This window comes from Rhinatrema bivittatum, chromosome 2, assembly GCF_901001135.1.
Source record: "Rhinatrema bivittatum chromosome 2, aRhiBiv1.1, whole genome shotgun sequence".
NCBI lineage: Eukaryota > Metazoa > Chordata > Amphibia > Gymnophiona > Rhinatrematidae > Rhinatrema > Rhinatrema bivittatum.
The window spans coordinates 657,000,110-657,006,652 of NC_042616.1; positions in this window are offsets into that span (position 1 = coordinate 657,000,110).

Consider the following 6,543-nt stretch of genomic DNA (forward strand, 5'->3'; position numbering starts at 1 on the left):
GCATAGGATGTGGACCAGGAGCCCTCCTATAAAGTTCAGAAGAGATTTCTTTTAGGAGAGGAAACCAGCTAGAGATGCAGGATTGCCTGAGAACCTGGAACAGAAGCTGCCTACACTGTTGGTGTTGGTATTGTGCAAGGGCAGAACAAGGCAGACTCAGTGGAGGTCAGTAGCAAAAGTACAAGAGGACTAGAAGCCATGCAGCAGCTAAAGCCAGGACACGCCTTGTTCTGTACTGTCAATGTCTGCAGCAGATCATTTCAGAACCTACTGATCTAGATGAATTATTTGAGGGATTTGAAGAACTGGAGGAAGAGGATACTGAAAGTCTAGTAGCTGAGGAGGATTTAGAGAACTTAGTTATTAGCGTGATATCCAGTGAGCAGCTGCAGGCAGTAAGTGATCCTGCTGGGGACAAGATCAGCCCCAGGAACAACAGGAAGTCAAGAGCATAAGAGATGACCTGAGCCTTTTAACTCTTGGTCTGTTTTCAACACCAGCCTCAATAGAAGCACCCAAGATTACAGAGAGGGGATCCCACAAAACATCAGAAGTGTAGAGACACTTTGCAGTTATGGAGGTTCAGTATTTTTTCAGAATGCAATCACTGTTGAAAGACCATCAGTAGAGAGAAGTTAGTGGGCCGCCATCTGCTAAAACAACACCTGTTAGTGTTGGGCTTGGGAGATCCCATTCTTCATGCAGAACAGCAGTAGTAAGAGCGAGGAAGACACAGCAAAGGAGAAGTCCATCTCTCAAGCTGATCCTTCGACCCCTTCCTCCAGTAGGGAAGCAGGCCTGCAATCTGCACCCACGTCAGCAACATGCTACTCTGGAGCAGATGGGATGGTCCTTATCATTGTCCCAAGGCAAGAGACAGACATCATTGAAGGTGGTGACATGGACCATTACGGAAATGATTGCCCTGGATGACCAGCCCCTGCAGATACTTGAGAACATGAGATTTAAGCAACCTCTGCATCTCTTAGCCTCAAATTAAAAAAGTTATATGGGAAGAACATTAAGTAGGTGGGCGATTCTTACCTTGTATACTCAGTGCCATTCCCAGATGCAGGTGCAGCTGACTAAGATAGAGGGAAGAAGCATCCATTTTACAAGTGACATCTGGACCAGCCATAATGCTACCCACATCTGCCTTGGAGGGGCAAGCAGCAACTCTACCTAGGGCACATCTACAGGGTACAGGTGGGCTGTGCTGTACTCCCAGGTGATGAAAGCCACACCTTGGCCGATATCTTAGCAGTAAGAAGGGGGATGATGGGGAGCTGGTGTCTAGGCCGGAAACACATGGCACGTGCACTTTTTTTTTTAATTTTGAGGATCTACTGCATCTCGACAGGTGGCAGGGATCTCAATACACCTCCCCCTCCCCCCCCCCCCCCCGGGGGATTTGTTTTGACACTTTTGGGGGTGGTTTTCAGGCCACTTGGCCTTTGAATATGATTGCGGCCTTGTGTGAAGAAGGCCACCATTGTGCATTTTTGCAGAGTTTTTCCATGAGATAAAATATCATCAGGAACCCCCGTGATATTTTGCCCCCTAGCTATAAAATATCACGGTTTAATAAAAGACCCCCCATGTTTGTATCTAAGGCAATGGAGAGAGAAGTGACTTGCCCAAAATTGAAAGAAGCAGCAGTTGGATTTGAACACTGGCTTACAGCCTGCTACTCTGACCACTAGGCTATTCCTCTACTACTTATGTGGCCACTATGACAATGGGTCTGTGTCCATGAACTTGATGGGATTTCCAAGATACAGTATGACTGCAGTTTGTACAGGGATTTCCTTTGCTTGGGGGGGATCCTGATCATTGTTGCCAACCACTTAAGCTATGCCCTGTTGCCAGATATTGATTACGGGGATGACCTCACTGAGGTTGTTGTTGTTGAACTCAGATCCTCCAGGAAGGGCTTAAACACTTACACCTCCTTTGACGGGTGTAACCAATCCTGACATCCCAGGGGGGTGATCCACACTGATATCAGCCTTCACAGACAGCTTGTGAAGTGGTGTCTGTTACTCCACAAACCTCTGTATCATCAGATAAGTGAAATTCCACCTGTGCATGCATCCTGAATCAGCTGTGTCCTGCCTGCTTACAAAGAAGCCGTCTGCCCTTCATGCTGTGATTAAAATATCTCACATTCTCCTGCACTTCTCTATAAGATCCCACAGGACACAGCTGTCACCTTCTTTGTCCCCCAGCCCCAGACTCCCCCATTCTGCCAGATGCAGCAAGTGGGTAAAGCATTGTATCCTCTGTCAGCCCCGCCCACTTGCTCCTGTCTGTAACAGGATGTCCAGCATGCTGGTCAGACTTTTTTCTGTCAGTCACATTATTTTAGTTGCCTAAAATTAGTTATGCACTAGCTGCAAAATTCAGGCATGTAAACGGCATATAAAGAAGCTAATCGTAATAGGGGCATGTTTATTGCATGAATGTTGCGCCATATCACTTGATAAATGTTGTTTAACTCGCATTATAGCCTTACAGCAGTTTAGTAATGGTACCCCTTAGATTTTGATCCCTCTGGGGTCGGTTCCTGACTGAAGTGTCTGAAAGGCAGAACTTAAATCAAAATTAAAAAAAAAAAAACCAAGGCTGTGTTCTGGCTGGACTTCACCTTAGTCACCCAGCATTCCTTTTCTGCCCTCCAACATGTATTCTCAGTAGCAGGGGACATGATGAGCCCACATCATTCGTGGCTGGCAGCAGAGTTGATAGAAATGTCGGCATTCCTTAAGATTAGCCTCCCTTTGTTGGCTTTCCCCGAATTTTCATGCAAGTGACAGGAGGACCGAATGCAAAGCTACAACAAACGTTTTGGCTTCCGCATTTTACTCACTTATCTATTTCCTGATGCATTTACTTTTTTTTTTCCACTGAAGCAGGTAAGAAAGGGAGTGGGGAACCCCTATTTATTTCCAAAGATGTATTAGTTGCCAGTTGCACAAGCCCATCTTGCTGTGTGGTTACCCAGTTGCTACTCTGGCTGCTCCTGCCTGGCCTTCTGCCGCTGCACTGCCTCTCTTCTGATTCAGTTCCCTGCCTCGCTGCTTGTCACTCTTGCTGCCCAGCCTGCCCCCTGCTATATTCTTATGCCATCTTGGTTCCACTCGGGTGCTTTACCCCAAGAAATACAAAGAAAGAAAAGAAAATTAAAGAAAGAAATAGCCATCTCTTCCCCTGCCCTTCTCTGGGTGTCTCAGACACCTTGCAGCTGCTGTCAGGTCTGCTTTGCTACCTTGCTGCTCTCTTGGTTCTGTTGTGCTGATGCCGCACTTCCTGCTGCCTTACCTATCACTGTATGCCTTGTGGCTTTCATGCCACTGTGCTCGCTGCCATACCCCCTCATTCTATACCACTGTTAGTGGCTTTTGCCCCTCTTTTGATGCCGTGAAGTGCCCATGCCACTCTTGATGTCCCGGGGCACTGTTGACTCTGCTGTTGCTACCCATCAACAGGTTTCATAAAACGTGGATGAAAACCCCCAAAGTCAGAGTCCAAAGTAGGATGCATGGCTTCCCCCATTGACTTTAAGGGACATGAATGAAATGAATGATTTGAATAAAATAAAAATGAGCTTCTGATCTCAAATGAATGAACTGAACAAATCAGAAAAAGAAACCACAAAAAAAAATCCAAAACAAGCTGAAACATTTTTTTCCCATGAACACCCCTAGTTGTAGATCACAAGGTGGAAGGAGGAAGTGAGCAGGGAATGTGGATAAGGGAAGAGGAAAGCTAGGGAGAAACATCAGAAAAGAGACAAGCAAGGGAGCGAGGTGAAAGCAAGAGGGATCGGAAAATGAAGGCGAAATCCAAGCCAGGAAGGAGGAGGGGAGAAGTGGGAGAGGGTAGAAGCAGTGAAAGAGGAAGAAGGAGAGGAGAAAGTGAGAGGAACAGAGGAAGGGAAGCAAATGGAAAGGATGCATGGATGAAACGGAGAAAGAAAGAAGCAGGTCACACTGGTGGTAAGAGAAGTAAGGACGTCTTAGGGTGAGAAAGAATGTAGGCCGGGGTAGGGGAGAGACTGGCTGGGCTAGGGAAGAAGAAAAAGGCTGAAAATGCAAGTTGAATGGTATGAGAGGGAGAAAGATGTAGAGATAGAGTGAGCTGCGGGGGGGGGGGGGGGGGGGGGGGAGGAAGAGGAAGAAGGGGCACGAGAAGCTTTACAGGGAGGAAGGAAAAGTATGGAGATAACTAAAGACAAGAGACAGACACACAGAGATGGAGGAAAGAGGAAAGGAAAATTAAGAAATGAGAGTCAGTCAGGAAAATGTCTGGAGTTTGAAAAAGAAGGAATTTGGAGACAAAATGCAGAAACTGAGAAGCCCATGAAAATTATACCGAGAATTACTTGCTGTATTTTTTTTCCTTCTGCTAACTAATTTGGCTCAGCTCTCCTTTCACATTTTCTGACATGACTATTTCTAGCCATTATATGGAACTACACAGTGTCAGCTCCTCAGAATTTGTATGTAAGGCCCGCTTACTCTGAAGGCTGTATCTTTGCAGTTTAAATATTTACTGGTGCATTTACTTTTTTTTTCCACTGAAGCAGGTAACAAAGGGAGTGGGGAACTCCAGTAGAGTTCTAAATAGAAAATCAGAAAATTGGCAGATGAGAAGTTCTATTGCTTGCAGCCGACTGATTTTGTCTCATTCACAAAATGCAAACACAGCTGTCACCTTTTCAGTGGCAAAGAAATTGTGTAGTTCATATTCCCACTGCTGCTGGTGAATAAATTCAAGATACTAATAATGATTGTAGGTATTGATGCAACAATCTGCATGTCTTTAGTTTCCAGACCTTTCCTATCACTCTACTGAGCGTGAACTATATCTTATATGTTTTTGTATAATGCTGCATGTCGAGTAGTGCTATAGTAGTAGTAGTAGTAGTAGTAGTAGTAGTATCATAGTGGACACGCCATTCAGATTGCCAATCATGTAGCCACTGTTGGATTCATTTTTTTCCAATGATTTTCTCCCATTTTTCTTCGTTATAATAAACACTGATAAATTCCCAGGAAAAATTGTTAAAAATGAAAGTCCCTAAGCATTTTACAACCCAACATAAGATCATTAAGTTTACCTCCTGAATATCTCAGATTTCTAAGGTTAGAGAGTTCTGTAAAGATTCTTCCTCTGTTCTAGTTGTGTGGATGAGCAGAGAGTTAGGCCGTGAGGTCTTTTTCTGCCACCAATGTTTCTATGCTTCTGTGTTATTCTTCAACAAACACAGAAACTGTTCAAAGAAAAGCACCCTCTGATTCAATCTTGTCTGTAATTACTGTATAGCAAATACAGATTTCTTCTCTTTTGAAAATAATAACATCACTATGGGGTAATTTTCAAAAGCTCAGACAGGATCTACACAAGTAAAATAAGCAGTTATGAGTGTACGTCAGCCAAATGCACTCAGTGTGAATTTTCATCATCCTAAAAATATGCATTTAAGTTCCTTACATTCATAAATTTATCAGTACAAAAATGAGGGGTGGTTTTGGTAGCATATTAAGGATTTCCACTTGGAAAATGAATTTTCACAAAGTTATATGTGTATATAGCTTGTTATTTGCAAGCATAATCTTTGCTAGGTGTGTGCAAGGAAAAACATTTTTTCATTCATTTTTTTCTTTTGTTTTCCATTTATCTTCATTTCATTTAATTAAGAACATAAGAAGTTGCCATACTGGGTCAGACCGAGGGTCCATCAAGCCCAGCAGCCTGTTTCCAACATTGGCCAATCCAGGATACAAGTACCTGACAAGTACTCAAACATTAAATAGATCCTATGCTATTAATGCCAATAATAGCAGTGGCTATTCCCTAACTCAAATTGTTTAATAGCAGACTTTGCCTCCAGGAACTTATTCAAACCAAGTTACACTAGCTACTCTAACCACATCCTCTGGCAATGAATTCCAGAGCTTAATTGTGCATTCAGTGAAAAATAATTTTCTTCCAATATATTTTAAATGTGCTGCTTGCTAACTTCCTGGAATTCCCCCTAGTCCTTCTATTATCTGAAAGAGTAAATAAGCGATTCACATTTACCCATTCTAGTCCTCTCAGGATTTTATAGACCTCTATCATACCCCCCCTCAGCCATGTATTCTCCAAGCTGAACAGCTGTAATCTCCTTTATCTTTTCCTCACAGGGGAGCCGTTCCATCCACTTTATTATTTTGGTTACCCTTCTCTGTACCTTCTCTAGTGCAACTATATTTTTTTTTTTAGATGCGGCGACCAGAATTGCACACTGTACTCAAGGTGCAGTCTCACCATGGAGAGATCCAGAGGCATTATGATATTCTCAGTTTTATTCACCATTCCCTTCCTTATAATTTATAACATTCTGTTTGCTTTTTTGACTGCCGCTGCACACTGAGCCGACAATTTCAATGTGTTATCCACTATGACGCCTAGATCTTTTTCCTGAGTTGTAACTCCTAATATGGAACCTAACTTCGTATAACTGCAGCATGGGTTATTTTTCCCTATATGCATAAC